Source organism: Anolis sagrei, chromosome Y, assembly GCF_037176765.1.
Source record: "Anolis sagrei isolate rAnoSag1 chromosome Y, rAnoSag1.mat, whole genome shotgun sequence".
Lineage (NCBI taxonomy): Eukaryota > Metazoa > Chordata > Lepidosauria > Squamata > Dactyloidae > Anolis > Anolis sagrei.
In genome coordinates, this window is record NC_090035.1 from 47,364,483 (window position 1) to 47,383,559 (window position 19,077).

Below are 19,077 nucleotides of genomic sequence, written 5' to 3' on the forward strand. Positions count from 1 at the left end.
GCCTATTGCAAAACTAACATACCTACCACACTTTAATATAATATATTTATATCTTATACCTATGGTATGAAACATATATAATTCACCACTGTAATGACATCTTTTCAAATCTGCAATAAATCAGGATACCATCTATAAAATATTACACTACACTATATTACACATACATTACCTTTCTACACTAACACTTTTATTCTATGTGGTCTAACCTTTATAGAAAATAAGGGGTTTTTCTTTTCTTTTTCCTTTTACCCAATTCCAACTCTCCTTTTCCTAATACCTAGTCTCAAATTATAACAGGACAATACACCCCACACAGTTCCACATTCTTCTCTTTCTTCTTTTATCCTGGTCTTCCAATTATCAGGAACAGTTCTGCTTTTATGGAATTTTGAGGCTTGAACAAAGGCTTGCCTCCATGCAGCATCAGGTTGTAGTGAAGAATCTGGAATCCCTCGAACATCTTTTCTTGGCACTGAAGAGAATGCACTGTCCTTGGAAGAACGATCAAGAACACTGTCTTTCTTTATTGCAATTTTTCCACTGTAGTCTGGATGAACCTCCAAAGCTGAAAATTGTAGCCTTTTCTTCTTATCACCACCAACATAGTCTGTGTATATTATTTCTCTTGTCAGTCCATCAGCTTGGCTTTTATTCTCTTTTTCTTCTTCCGATATATAATTAGATCTCCTTTTTCTGCTTACTTTCTTTTCAGTTGTAGACATATCGAAATGCTCAGGGTTAGTAAGGAAGAGTTGATCTACTGTTTTACTCTCAGCAAAATGTCTCTCTTCTTTCAGACGAAGTGTAGAATGTTTGAGAGTCTTTTTATCTTCATCAAAAACTGTTGTAGTATACAAGCTTGCATCAGTCAAATTGTTGATGACAACTTTTTGATAAGTTTCACTTAGATCCTTAACTTCAACTACAGTTCCAATCTTTAAAACTTTTCTTGTGCGATCCTCTGGAACCTTTATAGTGAAGGAATCATGTCTGGAAGTTATCTTAACTCCAACTAGTCTTCCAGGTGTTTGGATCTTTGTTTCACATAAGGTCCCTGGATATTTTGAACTCTCATCAGTTTCTACTGTCAAATCAAGAGTCTGTTTTTCTTCAGCTTTCTCTTTTGATTGTGTCTCATGGTCTTTGTCACAAAGTTTGGTTGAGGTAATTTCTTTACGTGGAGCTGAAGGTAATACATCTTTTAAGGTCAAGGATTCCTCTTTCTCCTCAGAGTTTATCACTTGTCTTTCCAGACCTATTGTCACTATATTCTCTTCACTGGCTCTCAAATAATTAGCCACTGGAACCGGCTCTGCTGCAGGGCTTGTTCCTCGTTTGCATGGTCTCTTCTAGCTATACACTTCTGACTTTATATTTGAAACACCATCTTCAGCAATAAATCTATAGGGTTGTTCTTCTGCCGACTCTGGTGTATTTTGGGCTTGTGTGAACAAAGGTAGTAGGGATTCATCCGCTCTTTGTTCTCGCAAAATCTCTCTGACTCCCTCTGTTTTATCAACAATCTCGGCCATTACAGAGCTGGATTCTGGACCCTCATCCAAATCAGGTTGAATGGCTAAACACATTGCTTCCTGAGTAGGGCTCCTGATGTTATGTTTATCTTCGTTACACAACATTCTCCAGTTTTTAATCTGTTTAGCTAGGTCATTACCAATTAAACATTGGTAAGGCATATCTGGGCTGATGGCAAAATCCCAGATTCCCTTCCATTCCTTATACTCGATTGGTAATGAGACTACTTCAGTTGGTATCGCAGGCCCCAAGCCCTTTAAATTAATTTCTGAGGTGGGATGTCTAAATTTATGAGGTATTGCTTCTGGATGAATGAGGCAGACATTTGATCCAGTGTCTTGCCACCTTTGGATATTCTTATTGTCAATAGTAATGGGTTCTAAATAGTCTTCAGACAATGTATCTGACAGGATGAATAGACATTGTTTCTCCTTAGGCACTGCTTCCAAACTGCCTTTAGACAAAGTATCTTTTTTTGCCTTGGGTTCTTCAGTCACTTTATTTACAAAGAAAGATGTTTTGTCCTTTTTTAAAAGGGGACATTGATTTCTTAAATGATCTAATTTGCCACATTGAAAGCTCCTCATTTTTCCTTCAGGCATGGTTTGGGTTATTGCTCCATGCCGCCTCCAGGTGGTGTTTTCTATCGCAAGCCCTTTTCCTTGCTGTGTGCACGCTTGATGTTGATAAAATGGCTGCTTATTTGGCTTTTTATCATTTGGCGCGTCATCTTTTTTAAATCCTTCTTTTAAGGTAATTAGTTGATCTACCATGACAGCTGCTTCTCCAGCAGTCGCTGGTTTTCGGTCCTGCACAAGCCATTTATAATTGCAGGCACCAAACAAAATAACTGTTCCAATTTCATTAACTCTTTCAGTTGTTGACAATTTTCTACCTCAGAGGTTCTCAACCAACTGTCAAAGAGCTGAGCTTGCTTTGAGGCTACCTGAGCAAAGCTCTGGTTTCTTTCTTTCCTCAGAGTTCTAAATTTCAATCTATAATATTCAGGTGTCAGTTGCAGTTGTTGTTGAACGTGTTTTTTAAACAGATTATAATCTCTATGAGATTCCTCTGGCATGTCACCATAGATTTCTAAAAGCTTTCCGCTTATTTGAGGTCTCAAATAAGTCATCCATTTCTCCTCACTGACCTCAAAATCTCTACAACATCGTTCAAATGATATAAGGAACTTTTCGACATCGTCATCCTTATTAAACCTTGGGAATCTCTTTAAAAACATGTCTGTTACAACAGCTCTAGAGTTCCCTTCTTGGTTACCGATGTGTGGCTGAGATAACGTTAATCTCTGTCTTGCCAACTCTATCTCCATTTTCCGTAATTCTCTTTCTTGTTCCTCAGCCTGACTGGCTTTTTCTAATTCCAACCTCTTAAATTCTCTTTCTCCATTTCCAACCTCTGCAATTCTCTTTCTTTCTCCAATTCTAACCTCTTAAATTCTCTTTCCTCAGCCTGACTGGCTCTCTCGAATTCCAACCTCTTAAATTCTCTTTCCTCAGCCTGACTGGCTCTCTCCAATTCCAACCTTTTCAATTCCCTTTCTTCAGCCTGTCGTCTCTCCTCCATTTTTAACTTTTTCACCTCTATTCTATACTTGTAATTCATCTCTGACAGAGGCATTTGTTCTTGTTCATGTTCAGAATCTGAACTTTCTTCTTGGTATTCCTCTGCTTCTTCAGTCATCTTCTTCTGACGTCTGGTAGCCATTTTTGTAAAAATTTTACCTCACGATTTACTTCTCTGAGTGATCTTAAGGCACTAAACTTCGACGTTACACATATCCCACGCTAGTCGCCAATTTGCAAAGAGGGAATGACCGTTCCAATGCTACCGAATGTCACCAATTTGTGATAGATTGCCACACCACTGACACCAATTTGTAAAAGTATCCCACTCTCTCCAACTTGCACTGGATTTCTTTTACTGTGGTTAGCAACACTGGCCAGTCTGCGAAGGTATTCCACCTAATACTGTTTAAATCTCCAAAGGTTTGCTAATTTATAAAAGGTGTAGATAATTATAGATGTAATTCAGGTAACTGCCACCAACGGGAGGTAATGCCGATGAGAACTGGTTCCCAGACACAGATATATAGAGATGACACTGTCTTCAAACAAAAGTTAATAAGTTTATTTTGAACAAAGCATATGGTTGCTGGCTGTTGATAAACTTGGAAATACTTTGAGAACTTTACATGTAACTTGGTTGCAATACAGTTCACACTTCTGGATGATACAACTTGTAATTGACTTTTACTGTGGTGAAGCACTTTCTTAAACAATGTTTCCTGAGGTGAATAGCCTTCCTGTTTGATCCTTTCTTGATCAAACCCTAGATCTCTAGTTCTTTCCTAACTAATGATCTAAACAAGCTTCACTTAGTCTTCTCTGACTAATGAAACTAATCAGGTTTCCCCCCCCCCTTCAAACTTCCTAGATTGAAGAAACCTCTGACTACTCACAAACACTGCTTCTCTACTTCCCACTCTCTCTCTCTCTCAACTGCTCATTCTGAACTCCAAACCCTAACTGACTGCTTCTTTTCAAACGCAGATAGATTTCTCTCACTAGGCTCCGCCCACTTTCCACTCTCTCCTGCCTGGTCTCCTTGGCAACGCCACAGTGAATATAACCAGTTCTAGTTTTCAGCTACTGTTACCAAACAAATAGTTAAAGAGTTCAAATACCTATACCTAGTTTCAATAACTTCCTTACAGCCCCACTCATCACAATAACTCTGTATTGTTTCCGGAGTTGGGGTGTTTCCAAGGTCATGGTTGCCACTGACAAAAACAAGAGGGATTTCAGGGTTGAGCTCTTTCAGGACATTTTTCAGGTCACGTATCTGCGCCTCCCTCCACAGTGTGCCTAGGAAAATCAGATGAATCGGGTATTATTACTACTGTTACTATTTCCAGGAAGCCTGCGAAGAAACTATTTGATATCAAACCAAGAAACATCAAGACTGGTTTGACGAAAATGACATCGAGATCCAACAGCTAATTGACAAGAAAAGGAAAGCCTTCCAAACTTGGCAGAGAGACATCAACTGTGCTGCTAAGAAAAAGATCTACGCCAGCACAAAAGCTGAGGTCCAAAGAAGGACAAGAGAACTCAAGAACTTCTGGTAGACAAAGAAGGCTGAAGAAATCCAATGCCTGGCAGATACCCATGATGCTCAGGGATTTTTCAAAGCCACAAAGGTCATCTATGGACCAAGAAACCATGGCATACAGCCTCTACACTCATCAGATGGAACCAAACTCCTGAAGGACCAAAAATTAATTGCACCACGTTGGAAAGAACACTACCAAAGCCTCCTGAACCACAGCTCCAATGTGGCTGAAGAGGTTCTCTCACAAATCCTGCAAAAACAAACCAGGGATGAGCTTGCAGCACTGCCTAGTTTGGAAGAAGTCAGCAATGCCATCAGCCAACAAAAAATAACAAAGCCAGCGGACCTGATGATATCCCTGCTGAAATCTTTAAAGAGGGAGGACCTGCGCTGACATAACAACTCCACCAGCTCATAGAAAAAGTGTAGGTGACCGAGAAAATCCCAGCAGATTTCAAGGATGCCACCATCATCCCTTTCTTCAAAAAAGGGGAAAGAACAGACTGAGGAAACTATCGAGGTATCTCCGTTTTAACCTCAGCTGGGAAAATTCTCGCAAGAATCCTTGCAAACCGCCTTCTGCCCTTCTCAGAAGACACCCTCCCAGAATCCCAGAACGGCTTCTGCCCCTCCAAAGGTACTGTGGACATTATCTTCACTGCATGACAGCTCCAAGAAAAATGCAGAGAACAAAATCAAACTCTGTACATGGCATTCATCGACCTTGCATAGGCATTCGACACAGTGAATTGCAGCGCTCTCTGGACCATCCTCCAAAAAATCGGGTGCCCTAACAAATTTGTGAACATTCTGCGGCTCCTCCATGATGACATGATGGCAACAGGTTTGGCCAGCAGTGGCTCCCAAAGTGACCCATTTAAGGTGGAATCTGGTGTCAAACAGGGATGTGTTATTGCCCCAACTTTATTCTCCATCTTCATCGCTATGATACTTCACCTTGTTGATGGGAAGCTTCCCACCGGAGTGGAAATCATCTATCAGACAGATGGCAAGCTATTCAACCTCAGCAGACTGAAAGCCAAAACCAAGGTTACAACAACATCTGTTATATAACTCCAGTATGCTGATGACAACGTCATCTGTGCGCATTCAGAAGAAGATCTACAAGCCACTCTAAACACCTTTGCAGAAGCATACGAGAAGCTCGGCCTGTCATTGAACATTGAAAAAACCAAGGTTCTGTTCCAGCAGACACCAGCCAATCCCTCTCCAATGCCAGTGATACAGCTTAATGGTGTAACATTAGAAAATGTTGATCATTTCCGCTACCTTGGCAACCATCTCTCCACCAAAGTCAACACCAACATCGACCCCCAAAACAACACTGCCTGAGCTCTGCGAGCGCAGCATTTTTCCGAATGAAGCAGAAAGTGTTTGAGGATCGGGATATCCGCAGGGATACCAAGGCGCTTGTCTATAAAGCTATTGTCCTCCCAATCCTGCTATATGCCTGTGAGACGTGGGCTGTCTACAGATGTCACATGTAACTCCTAGAACGATTCCATCAGCACTGCCTCCGGAAAATCCTGCAAATCTCTTGGGAAGACAGGTGGATAAACGTCAGCATGCTGGAAGAAGCAAAGACCACCAGCATTGAAGCGATGGTCCTCTGCCACCAACTCCGCTGGACCAGCCATGTTGTCCGGATGCCCGACCACCGTCTCCCAAAGCAGTTGCTCTACTCCGAACTCAAGAATGGAAAATGGAATGTTGGTGGACAGGAAAAGAGATTCAAAGATGGGCTCAAAGCCAACCTTAAAAACTATGGCATAGACCCTGAGAACTGCAAAGCCCTGGCCCTTGACCGCTCCAGCTGGAGGTCAGCTATGACCAGCAGTGCTGCAGAATTTGAGGAGGCACGAATGGAGGGTGAAAGGGAGAAGCGTGCCAAGAGGAAGGCGCGTCAAGCCAACCCCGACTGAGACCACCTTCCACCTGGAAAACCATGCCCTCACCGCGGAAGAAGATGCAGAGCAAGAATAGGGCTCCACAGCTACGTACGGACCCACAAGAATATTGGAAGACAATCATCCTTGGAAAATGAGGGATCGCCTAAGTAAGTAAGTAATTATTTGCAGGAGCTTCAATGGCCATGGTTCCCTTTTGACACGTGTCATTCTCACTATGCCAAAAGTTCTGGATTATAAGAGCTGGACAAAAGTGCAATTATCTTGAATTACACAATTCAGCAACCTCAGAAGATGTGCATTCTATCCATCATTGGTTTTAAGGGGATGGCCAGTTGCTTCCTGGAACGAGAGCTCTAAATGGAGTCAATTTACCATTTTAATTGGATTTGGCAGAGTTAACAGAAATGAATGAAGAAGGTCTGACTGATGTGCAAAAAAATCACATTCTCAGAGTATTAGATGGGGCCTCACTGGATGACCACAGGCCAGCTCTTCTCTAATGTAGATCGACCTCAACAAATTCTGATGGTAAACAGTGAAGAATTGCATCTTTGAGCTTACATAAGAAAAATTGGAGTGTAGATGAAAATAAATAAAATAAAATGCCATTATTTGGGGCTATTAAACCAATACCAGTGTTATTTTTTGAGGAAAGAAGCAGAGTTGTGAAAAATGCAGTTTAATCAATTTGCATGATTCACAGAGACCATAAGGAAGTTGTCAGAGTCAATCCCCGACCTTCAAGTTGCCTCTCAACATTCAGTGACCCCCATGAATTTCATAGGGGTTTCTTAAGCAAGGAATACTCAGATGTGGGCTTGACTGTTATTTATATAGATATAAATAATTATAGATTTATATAGATAGGAGCTTCTGAAGGTGCAGAAGATTAAATCACTGAGCTGCTGAATTTGCCAACCAAAAAGTCAGCAGGGTGAGTTCCCACTGTTAGCCCCAGCTTCTGCCAACCTAGCAGTTCGAAAATATGCAAATGTAAGTAGATCAATAGGTACCATGCCGACGGGAAGATAATGATGCTCCATGCAGCCATGCCAGCCACATGACCTAGGAGGTGTCTACGGACAATGCCAGCGCTTTGGCTTAGAAATTGAGATGCGCATCACCTCTCAAAATTGGACATGACTAGACTTAATTTCATGGGGAAACCTCTACCTTTACCTTTATATAAATGTAGATAGATGGGATAAAGAGAACACTGCTTGGAATCTTCCCCACTGTGGTGAAGTACATGGTAGCTTTGCTTCAATTATAACAATGTATTGTCGAAGGCTTTCATGGCTGGAATCACTAGGTTCTTGTGGGTTTTTTCGGGCTATAGAGCCATGTTCTACAGGCATTTCTCCTGACGTTTCGCCTGCATCTATGGCAAGCATCTTCAGAGGTAGTGAGGTCTGTTAGAATTAGGACAATGGGTTTATATATCTGTGGAATGGCTGGGGTGAGGCAAGGAGCTCTTCCCTGCTGCAGTTAAGTGTGAATGTTTCAGCTGATCACCTTCATTAGCATTTGAAGGCCTGCCTGAGCCTAGGAAAATCTCTTGCTGGGAGGTGTTAATCTGTGCCTGGTTGTTTCCTCTCTGTTGTTTTGCTGTTGTAATTTTAGAGTTTTTTTATTACTGGTAGCCAGATTTTGTTCATTTTCATGGTCTCTTCCTTTCTGTTGAAATTGTCCACATGCTTGTGGATTTCAATGGCTTCTCTGTGTAGTCTGACATGGTGGTTGTTGGTGTGGTCCAGCATTTTTGTGTTCTCAAATAATATGCTGTGTCCAGGCTGGTTCATCAGGTGCTCTGCTATGGCTGACTTCTCTGGTTGAAGTAGTCTGCAGTGCCTTTCATGTTCCTTGATTCGTGTCTGGGTGCTGCGTTTGGTGGTCCCTATGTAGACTTGTCCACAGCTGCATGGTATACGGTAGACTCCTGCAGAGGTGAGAGGATCCCTCTTGTCCTTTGCTGAAAGTAGCATTTGTTGGATTTTCTTGGTGGGTTTGTACATTGTTTGTATGTTGTGTTTCCTCATCAGCTTCCCTATGCGGTCAGTGGTTCCCTTGATATATGGCAGGAACACTTTTCCTCTGGGTGGATCTTCATCTTTACTCTCGTGGTTTGTTCTTGGTCTTGCAGCTCTTCTGATGTCTGAGGTGGAGTATCCATTGGCCTGGAGAGCCCAGTTGAGGTGGTTCAGTTCATCTTGGAGGAGGTGGGGTTCGCAGATTCTTTTTGCACGGTCTGTCAAAGCTTTAATGGTGCTTCTTTTTTTACTTGGGTGATGGTTGGAGTTTTATGTAGATATCTATCTCTGTGTGTGGGTTTTCTGTAGACGGTGTGACCCAATTGTTGATCTGGTTTGCGGATGACTAGGACATCTAGAAAAGGCAGTCTTCCTTCATTTTCTTTTTCCATGGTGAACTGGATGTTTGGGTGGATGCTGTTAAGATGGTCCAGGAACCTGTTGAGTTCTTCTTCTCCATGGCTCCAAATGGTGAAGGTGTCATCCACATATCTGAACCATATCGTGGGTTTTTTGGTTGCTGTCTCCAGGGCTTGTTTTTCAAAGTGTTCCATGTAGAAGTTAGCTATGACCGGGCTGAGAGGGCTCCCCATAGCTACTCCATCTTTCTGTTCGTAGAATTCATTGTCCCACTGAAAGTAACTGGTGGTGAGGCAATGGTGAAACAGAGCCGTGATGTCTTCTGGGAACCTCTGGTTGATGAGAGCCATGGTGTCTGCTACCGGGATCATGGTAAATAGAGATACCACATCGAAGCTGATCAGTTTGTCATTGGTATTTAGCTTGAGATTGCTGATTTTTTTCTATGAAGTGGGCTGAGTCCTTGATATAGTGTGTAGTGAGCCCAATATGGCTTTGTAACTGTGCCGCAAGAAATTTTGCTAGGTCGTATGTGGGGGATCCAATGGCACTTCATAGAAAAAATCAGCAATCTCAAGCTCCCAGCAAGAGATTTTCCCAGGCTCAGGCAGGCCTTCAAATGCTAATGAAGGTGATCAGCTGAAACATTCACACCTAACTGCAGCAGGGAAGAGCTCCTTGCCCCACCCCAGCCATTCCACAGATATATAAACCCATTGTCCTAATTCCAACAGACCTCACTACCTCTGAGGATGCTTGCCATAGATGCAGGTGAAACATCAGGAGAAATGCCTCTAGAATATGGCTCTATAGCCCAAAAACCCCCACAAGAACCTAATTATAACAATGTTTTTTACATTTGCTTCTATACATAGAAGCTCATGCTCATTTTATGCCATTATGCCCTTTGCCTTTGTTTGGAGAGATGCCTTTCACTTGTATTATTTGGGACGTGTTTTCTTAAAAACATGTGTGACCATGCCCGTTTTTCCTATTCTTTTGGAGAGGAAAACCTGAAAATTGCAATACTTGGAAGTCAGAACAGGCAACATGTAAATCAACTCCAGATTCTGATAAAAGGACAGATTGACAATCCAGCTGGGCATTTACAACTAAAGGGGGAAATTAAGCACTTTTGATTAGTTGAGAAATGCCCATCGTTCCTTTGCTTTCAGCGCTGCTTCTGATGAAAAGTGCAACATTTCGCCTGGGAATGCTATAATAAGATGCCATGTTTGATAACAATCATTCATGTTATCTATTATGAGGCTTTTTGGGGCTGGCCAGCATTGTTTAAACCTGACATCTTTGGCATAATTCTTCCTGTCTGCCTTCTGTTCCTTTAAGAAGATAACTAGTTTTGATGTTGTAAAAATATCAATTTGTGTCATTTCCACTGAGCCATATCATACTCATTATAGTCGTGAAATTAAGGACTTTAACGTTATCTTGGCAGGCCTGTTGAGTGGAAGATGCTGACAAACGGAAGGCTCAAAGGCAATAAATTAGTATTTTCCACAGACAGTGAACCGTGTTAAAAGAATGTGGCAATCATGAATAAATGGGTATTTTTCTCACTTGGAACATGCAAATAAAAAAAGTCTAACATATGTCTTTGCTTCCCTGGTGATTGGTACAATTTGACATATTTTTTTGAAACAAACTTAGTGGAGGGTGGCTTCAAGCAGAAAATATCAGATAATCAGAAAATAAGTGGAGATGAAGCGAACAAAGAGGTGGCTAGAGAGTGTGTGGCGGAAAGATCCTAGCGAGTCAAACCGAACACGCCTGCACCTTTATCAAAAGGTATATGGCGTGGCAATAGAGGCTGCACAAAACTCCTTCTACTCGGCCAATTTTGCGTCTGCAAGGAACCGTCCGGCTGAGCTGTTTCGAGTAGTCAGAAGGCTGTTGAATCCCACCTAGTACTGCTCAGTACTTTGCGGACAAAGTCGCTTTGATCCGTTCGGGCTTTGACATCACGTTAACGGCAGTCTCTGAGGATGTAACACAAGCATCTGGTTGTCCAGTTTTGATGGATTCGTTTCGATCTGTTCAACTCGAGGATGTCATCGGGATTCTTGGGGAGGCGAGGCCGACCACATGCATCCTAGACCCCTGCCCATCCTGGTTGGTCAAGGAAGCCAGAGGGGGCTTGGCAGAGCGGATAAAGGTGGTGGTTAATGCCTTCCTTCGGGAAGGCAACATTCCAGCCAGCTTAAAACAAGCTGTTATAAAACCGCTGTTGAAAAAACCATCACTGGACCCCACTCAATTCGTCAACTTTTGGCCAGTTTCCAATCTCCCCTATTTGGGCAAAGTCCTGGAATGTGTGGTGGCCTCGCAACTCCAGGAGTTCCTGGTAGGCACGATTATCTAGATCCAGTGCAATCTGGCTTTAGGCCGGGGCATGGTACTGAGACAGCCTTGGTCACCTTAGTGGATGATCTTTGCCGGAAACTGGACAGGGGGAGTGTGTCCCTGTTGATTCTGCTGGACCTCTCATTGGCCTTCGATACAGTCGACCACGGTATTCTTCTGAGACGCCTCGCGGGAATGGACCTTGGAAGTACTGCTTTGCAGTGGCTCCAGTCCTTTCTCATGGGGAGATCCCAGAAGGTGTCGCTAGGGGACTCCTGCTCGACCCCACAGCCATTGTACTGTGGAGTCCCGCAGGGTTCAATACTGTCCCCTATGTTATTTAACATTGAAAGGCCAAACACGGTATAGGGTTACAGCCTGTGCTTGACGGGGTCACACTCCTCCTGAAGGTGCAGGTTCACAGCTTGGGAGTGATTGTGGATTCATCGCTGAGCCTGGAGCCCCAGGTTTCGGCGGTGGTCAGGGGAGCTTGTGCACAATTAAAACTCGTGCGCCAGCTGCGCCCGTACCTTGGGAAGTCTGACTTGACCACGGTGGTCCACGCTTTGGTTACATCCCGTTTAGATTACTGCAACGCTCTCTATGTGGGGTTGTCTCTGAAGACTGCCCGGAAGCTTCAATTAGTCCAACGTGTGGCAGCCATGTTACCCATGTTACTAATGGGAGCGGGGTAAAGGGAGCATACTACTCCTATGTTGCGCCAGCTCCACTGGCTGCCAGTCAGCTTCCGACCACAATTCAAAGTGCTGGTCTTAACCTATAAAGCCCTAAACAACTCTGGCCCAATTTACCTGTCCAAACGTATCCTCCCCTCTGAGCCATCAAGATTACTAAGATCATCTGGAGGGGCCCTGGTCTCGATCCCACCGGCCTCACAGGCGCGGCTGGTGGGGACGAGAGACAGGGCCTTCTCGGTGGTGGCCCCTCAACTCTGGAACTCCCTTCCACTGGAGATCAGAACTGCCCCTTCGATCTTAACATTCAGGAAACAGGTGAAAACCTGGCTTTGGGGATTGGCATTCAATGAATGAGCCATGATCCTGTGATATAGATGGATGATGACGAATAATGGCTTTGATGACGACTGACCACTGTAATCATATGATTGTATTTTTGCCATTTTTATTGTTTCAATGTTTTAATGTTTTAGTGTGATTTAGAAATATGATGTTTTTATGACGGTCTGTAATATTGATGTTGGAAACCGGCCTGAGTCCCTCGAATGGAGGTGAGAAGACCGGTATACAAAACTACCAAATAAATAAATAATAAGTAAATAAGCAGGTCAAGCTTCGCTATCTAGCATCTTTGGAGAAGACCTAGAATCCAGGAATTCTGGCAGTGCCTAACAGAAATGACAGCAAACATGTGCCTTCTACAATGTTCCCATTTTTTGCATTCACATTCCAGTCAAAAATGAATTGAAGTGATAATCTTTCCATCCCATGCTTATGTTGATTGTTATCATTCAATGAATGTCTCCCATCTTCAGTGGGGGTGGGAGGGTGAGGAAGAAAAAGTTGCAAAATCACTCAGAAAGTTGAATAAAGAAGATATTCCTCACTAATCTATACTTAAGCAGTGGGTTCATGGGTTATGTACAGATTCAGCATCTCTTATTCAAAATTCCAGAATCTGAAATTGCCATCTCGGGTCGCTGCGACAGTGACATCTTTGTGTTATCGAAGGCTTTCCTTCGACAGGAACATAATCAATAAGAAACATGAAACTTGAACCTCAACAATACTTACTTACTTACTTAGGCGATCCCTCGTTGGACGAGTAAGATGGTCTTCCATCATGGGTTTCCTTGTGGGTCCGCATGTGGCTGTGGAGCCCTATTCTTGCTCTGCATCTTCTTCCGCAGTGAGGGCATTGGTTTCCAGGTGGAAGGCGGTCCCGGTCGGGGTTGGCTTGATGCGCCTTCCTCCTGGCACGTTTCTCTCTTTCACCCTCCACTCGTGCCTCCTCGAATTCTGCAGCACTGCTGGTCACAGCTGACCTCCAGCTGGAGCGGTCAAGGGCCAGGGCCTCCCAGTTCTCAGTGTCTATGCCAGAGTTTTTAAGGTTGGCTTTGAGCCCATCTTTAAATCTCTTTTCCTGTCCACCAACATTCCGTTTTCCGTTCTTGAGTTCGGAGTAGAGCAACTGCTTTGGGAGACGGTGGTCAGGCATCCGGACAACGTGGCCTGTCCAGCGGAGTTGATGTTGGAGGACCATTGCTTCAATGCTGGTGGTCTTCTTCCAGCTCGCTGACGTTTGTCCGCTTGTCTTCCCAGGAGATTTGCAGGATTTTCCGGAGGCAGCGCTGATGGAATCGTTCCAGGAGCTGCATGTGACGTCTGTAGACAGTCCACGTCTCACAGGCATATAGCAGGGTTGGGAGGACAATAGCTTTATAGACAAGCACCTTAGTATCCCTACGGATGTCCCGGTCCTCAAACACTCTCTGCTTCATACGGGAAAATGCTGCACTTGCAGAGCTCAGGCGGTGTTGTATTTCGGCGTCGATGTTGACTTTGGTGGAGAGGTGGCTGCCAAGGTAGCGGAAATGGTCGACATTTTCTAATGTTACACCATTGAGCTGTATCTCTGGCATTGGAGAGGGGGCGGCTGGTGACTGCTGGAACAGCACTTTGGTTTTCTCGATGTTCAGTGACAGGCCAAGCTTTGTGTATGCTTCTGCAAAGGTGTTGAGAGTGGCTTGTAGATCTTCTTCTGTATGCGCACAGACGACATTGTCATCAGCATACTGGAGTTCTATAACAGATGTTGTTGTGACCTTGGTTTTGGCTTTCAGTCTGCTGAGGTTAAATAGCTTGCCGTCTGTCCAATAGATGATTTCCACTCCGGTGGGAAGCTTCCCATCAACAAGGTGCAGTATCATGGCGATGAAGATGGAGAATAAAGTTGGGGCAATAACACATCCCTGTTTGACACCCGATTCCACCTTAAATGGGTCACTTTGGGAGCCATTGCTATCCAAGACTGTTGCCATCATGTCATCGTGGAGGAGCCACAGGATGTTCACAAATTTGCTTGGGTACCCGATTTTTTGGAGGATGGTCCAGAGAGCGCTGCGATTCACTGTGTCGAATGCCTTTGCAAGGTCGATGAATGCCATGTACAGAGGTTGGTTTTGTTCCCTGCATTTTTCTTGGAGCTGTCGTGCAGTGAAGATCATGTCCACAGTTCCTCTGGGGGGCGGAAGCCGTTCTGGGATTCTGGGAGGGTGTCTTCTGAGAGGGGCAGAAGGCGGTTTGCAAGGATTCTTGCGAGGATTTTTCCAGCAGAGGTTAGAAGGGAGATACCTCGATAGTTTCCGCAGTCTGTTCTTTCCCCTTTTTTGAAGAGGGTGATGATGGTGGCATCCTTGAAGTCTGCTGGGATTTTCTCGGTCACCCACACTTTTTCTATGAGCTGGTGGAGTTGGTGTGTCAGCGCAGGTCCTCCCTCTTTAAAGATTTCAGCAGGGATCCCATCTGGTCCGCTGGCTTTGTTGTTCTTTTGTTGGCTGATGGCATTGCTGACTTCTTCCAAACTAGGCAGTGCTGCAAGCTCATCCCTGGTTTGTTGTTGCGGGATTTGTGAGAGGACCTCTTCGGCCACACTGGAGCTGCGATTTAGGAGGCTTCGGTAGTGTTCTTTCCAACGTAGTGCAATTGACTTTTGGTCCTTCAGGAGTTTGGTTCCGTCTGATGAGCGTAGAGGCTGTATGCCATGGTTTCTTGGCCCATAGATGACCTTTGTGGCTTTGAAAAATCCTTGAGCATTATGGGTATCTGCCAGGTGTTGGATTTCTTCAGCCTTCTTTGTCCACCAGATGTTCTTGAGTTCTCTTGTCCTTCTTTGGACCTCAGCTTTTGCACTGGCGTAGATCTTTTTCTTAGCAGCACAGTTGATGTCTCTCTGCCATGTTTGGAAGGCTTTCCTTTTCTTGTCGATTAGCTGTTGGATCTCGATGTCATTTTCGTCAAACCAGTCTTGATGTTTCTTGGCTTGGTATCCAATAGTTTCTTCGCAGGCTTGGATGATGGAGGTCTTCAGTTTGTTCCAATGTTCCTCAACATTTTCGGGGTGTACTGTGGGTAGATGGTCCTTGAGTGCTGTTTGGAGATGGGCTCGCCTGGAGGGCTCCTGAAGGGCTTGGGTGTTCATTTTGCGCCTTGTCTTTCTTCCTTGGAGTCTGCGCTTGGGGGCGATCTTGATAGCCATCGTGGATCGGATTAGCCTGTGGTCGGTCCAGCAGTCGTCAGCACCTGTCATGGCTCTTGTGAGGAGTACGTCACGGCGGTCTCTGGCATGTGTGATTACATAGTCTAAGAGGTGCCAGTGCTTTGACCGGGGGTGCTTCCATGATGTCTTGAACTTGTTTTTCTGGCGGAAGAGCGTGTTGGTGATGACAAGGTTGTGCTCCGCACATTTGGTGAGAAGCAGGATGCCATTCGAGTTGCTGTTTCCAACCCCGTCTTTTCCTATGGTGCCTGGCCACAGGTCGAAGTCTCACCCGACTCTTGCATTGAAGTCCCCCAGGAGAATGATTTTGTCCTCCTTAGGTATCCCCGATAGGACAGTGTCCAGCTGATAGTAGAATCTCTCCTTGATGTCTTCATCAGTGTCTAGTGTTGGTGCATAGGCACTTATGATGGTTGCCCGTTGGTTTTTGGCAAGATCAATTCGGAGGGTGGAGAGTCGTTCGTTGATGCCAGTGGGTGCTTCGGACAGATGTTTCATCAGATCATTTCTTATAGCAAAGCCAACTCCGTGCATTCTTTGGTCTTTTTCGGGCAGTCCCTTCCAGAAGAAGGTGTAGCCCCCTTTTTCTTCCTTCAGCTGTCCCTCTCCTGCTCTCCGGGTCTCCTGAAGGGCTGCTATGTCGATGTTGAAGCGTCCCAGCTCCCTTGCGATGATGGCAGTTCTGCGTTCGGGGCGTTCACTGTCACTGTTGTCCATCAGTGTCCGTACGTTCCACGTACCGAAGTTCATTTTTCTTTTTTGGCCGCAGGATGGTGACCCCACTGGACGCGGCAGTCCAGTCAGGGATAAGTGAGGCAGACTATGTTTAGGGCACCTTTTCTAGCCCCCTCCCCGTGTGGGGTGAGCAGAGTGGGTCCTAAAGGGCTGCTCAGTCGCGGATACAGCTGCCGAACTACTCAACTGCCTCGGACCTTGAGGTAGAACGACTGAGTCCGTACCCACCGCCCATGTGCCAGTCTGTGACTAGGGGCTTCCAGATTTCACAGTCCTGCCCCCGTCGCCACTCGCTGATCGCCATGGGACTTTGGTTGCTTGGTTTTTATTTTCTTTGGAAGACGCCTCAACAATAACACCTCTAGGGTATCACACTCTCTAGTTCTTATCTTGGCCTAACATATCATTTAGTGGGTTGCTGTGAGTTTTCCAGGCTGTCTGGCCACATTTCAGAAGCATTCTCTCCAGACGTTTCACCCACACCTATGGCAGGCATCCTCAGAGGTTTTGAAGTCTGTTGGCAACCAGGCAAGTGAGGTTTATATATCTGTGGAATATCTAGGGTGGGAGAAAGAACGCTTGTCTGTTTGAGGCAAGTGCGGATGTTGCAATTGGCCAGATTGATTAGCATTGAATAGCTTTGCAGCTTCAAATACTATAATGGAGACTCCACCACAGACATCAGAAGAGCTGCAAGACTAGGAACAATATACAAGAGTAAAGACAATGATCCACCCAGAGAAAAAGTATTCTTATCATACATCACTGACAGCACAAGGAAGTTGATGAAGAAACACACCCTACAAACTATCTATGAACCCACTAAGATAATCCAACAAATGCTACGTTCAGCATCCTCTCACTTTTGCAGGAGTCTACCGTATACCACACAGCTGAGGACAAGTCTACATAGGGATCACCACATGCAGAAGCATTGACCAGGCACAAATCAAGGAACATGAAAGGAACTGCAGACTAATTCGACCAGAGAAGTCAACCATAGCAGAGCACCTGATGAACCAACCCGTACACAGCATATTATCTGAGACCACAGAAATGCTGGACCACTCTAAAAACTACCCTGTCAGACTACACAGAGAAGCCACTGAAATCCACAAGCATATGGACAATTTCAACAGAAAGGAGGAAACTATGAAAATGAACAAAATCTGGCTACCGGTATTAAAGACACCCTCTAAAATCAAGACAGTATATAAAGGGCAACACTCAAAAAACAAGGGAATTCCAGACAGGAAACAATCAGGGCCAGCTAACACCTCCCAACAATGATTTCCCCAGGCAGCAATCACCCAGGCTTTGAAGCTGCAAGGCCGTTCAATGCTAATGTGGCCAATTGCAACATTCTCACTCTCCTCAAACAGACAGAGTTCTTTCTCCCACCCTGGACATTATTCCACAGGTATATAAACCTCACTTGCCTAGTTTCCAACAGACCTCACAACCTCCTAGGATGCCTGCCACAGATGTGGGTGGAACGTCATGAGAGAATGCTTCAGCAACATGGCCAGATAGCCTGGAAAACCCATAGCAACCCAGTGACATCTTTGCTTTGTAATGGTTCATTGCATATACTTTTTGGCACACAAAATTATTTAAAACCTAGTGCGAAAGCATTACCTTCAGTTATGTGTATGTAAACATTTGATTATATATTTATTTATTTACAATATTTATAGCTCGCCCTTCTCAGCCATACGGTGACTCATTGTAGATTGGCTTGGGCCCCATCTACAAGATATCTCATTTTGTATGAACATGTAAATACAAGTACACACTGTTCCCAAGTTACAGACATCCAACTTACAATGACTTATTGTTAGGAATGGAGCTGAGACAGCAGGAAGTAAGGGAAAGCTCCCTCTAGGAAGGGAATCAACTCCTGGAAGAGTTGTTATCATGAGGAAAAGGGTCTCCAATGAAGCTTTATCTCCAAGCCTTGTTCCCACAACAAGCCACATTTTTCAAAAATCCAGTTCTCACAAGTACAGAAAGCAAGGTGAAATCTTCTGAACAGGGGCATGGGCAGCAAAACAAATGTCACAAATACCCTAAAGCAGGTATGAGCAAACTTGGGTCCTCTAGGTGTTTTGGACTTCAACTCCCACAATTCCTAACAGCCTCACCCCCCCCCTCACTGAAAGGTTGGTCAAGGAAGCCAGAGGAAGAAAGGGGGCCTGAGGCTGTTAGGAACTGTGGGAGTTGAAGTCCAAAACACCCAGAGAGCTCAAGTTTGCCCATGCCTGCCCTAAAGTCACCAGATCCCATCTAATCTTGGAAGCAAAGCAGTTTCAGCCCTGGTCAGTCCCAATGAATGCCTTCTGAAGTGGGAAATGGAAAACTCACCTATAGATAGTAGGCTTGGTTGATCAAGAAAAAAATTGGTTCTAAACTTGTTTAGTTTCTAGGGGGCGCCAGCGTTTTGATTTTGATAGGAGTTTTGAAATTTCCGATTTCAAAATTTCGATATTTACGAAATTTCGTTAATATACAAATCGATTTGTTAATGGCGGACGAAATTTTGCAATGCGCGAAAAACACCTCCAAATGGGACAGGGGGAACTTTTGAAGCTTCCCTCTCCCTCTGTGGTTGACGGTTGGTGATAAAACTTACAATTAACCAAAACCAAATTAAAATAAATTCAGGATGAAATTAAAATACATTAAGTAAAAAATACAAATTAAAATAAATTAAAATTATTTTATTTATTCAATAA

At 44.3% G+C, this 19,077-nt stretch overlaps 2 pseudogenes; both read right to left on the bottom strand.

Annotated features, from left to right (window-relative positions):
* Positions 1 to 19,077, bottom strand: part of LOC137095618 (serine/threonine-protein phosphatase CPPED1-like) — a 247,489-nt pseudogene that overhangs the window by 50,263 nt on the left and 178,149 nt on the right.
* Positions 249 to 1,344, bottom strand: LOC132777329 (AT-rich interactive domain-containing protein 4B pseudogene; annotated as a pseudogene).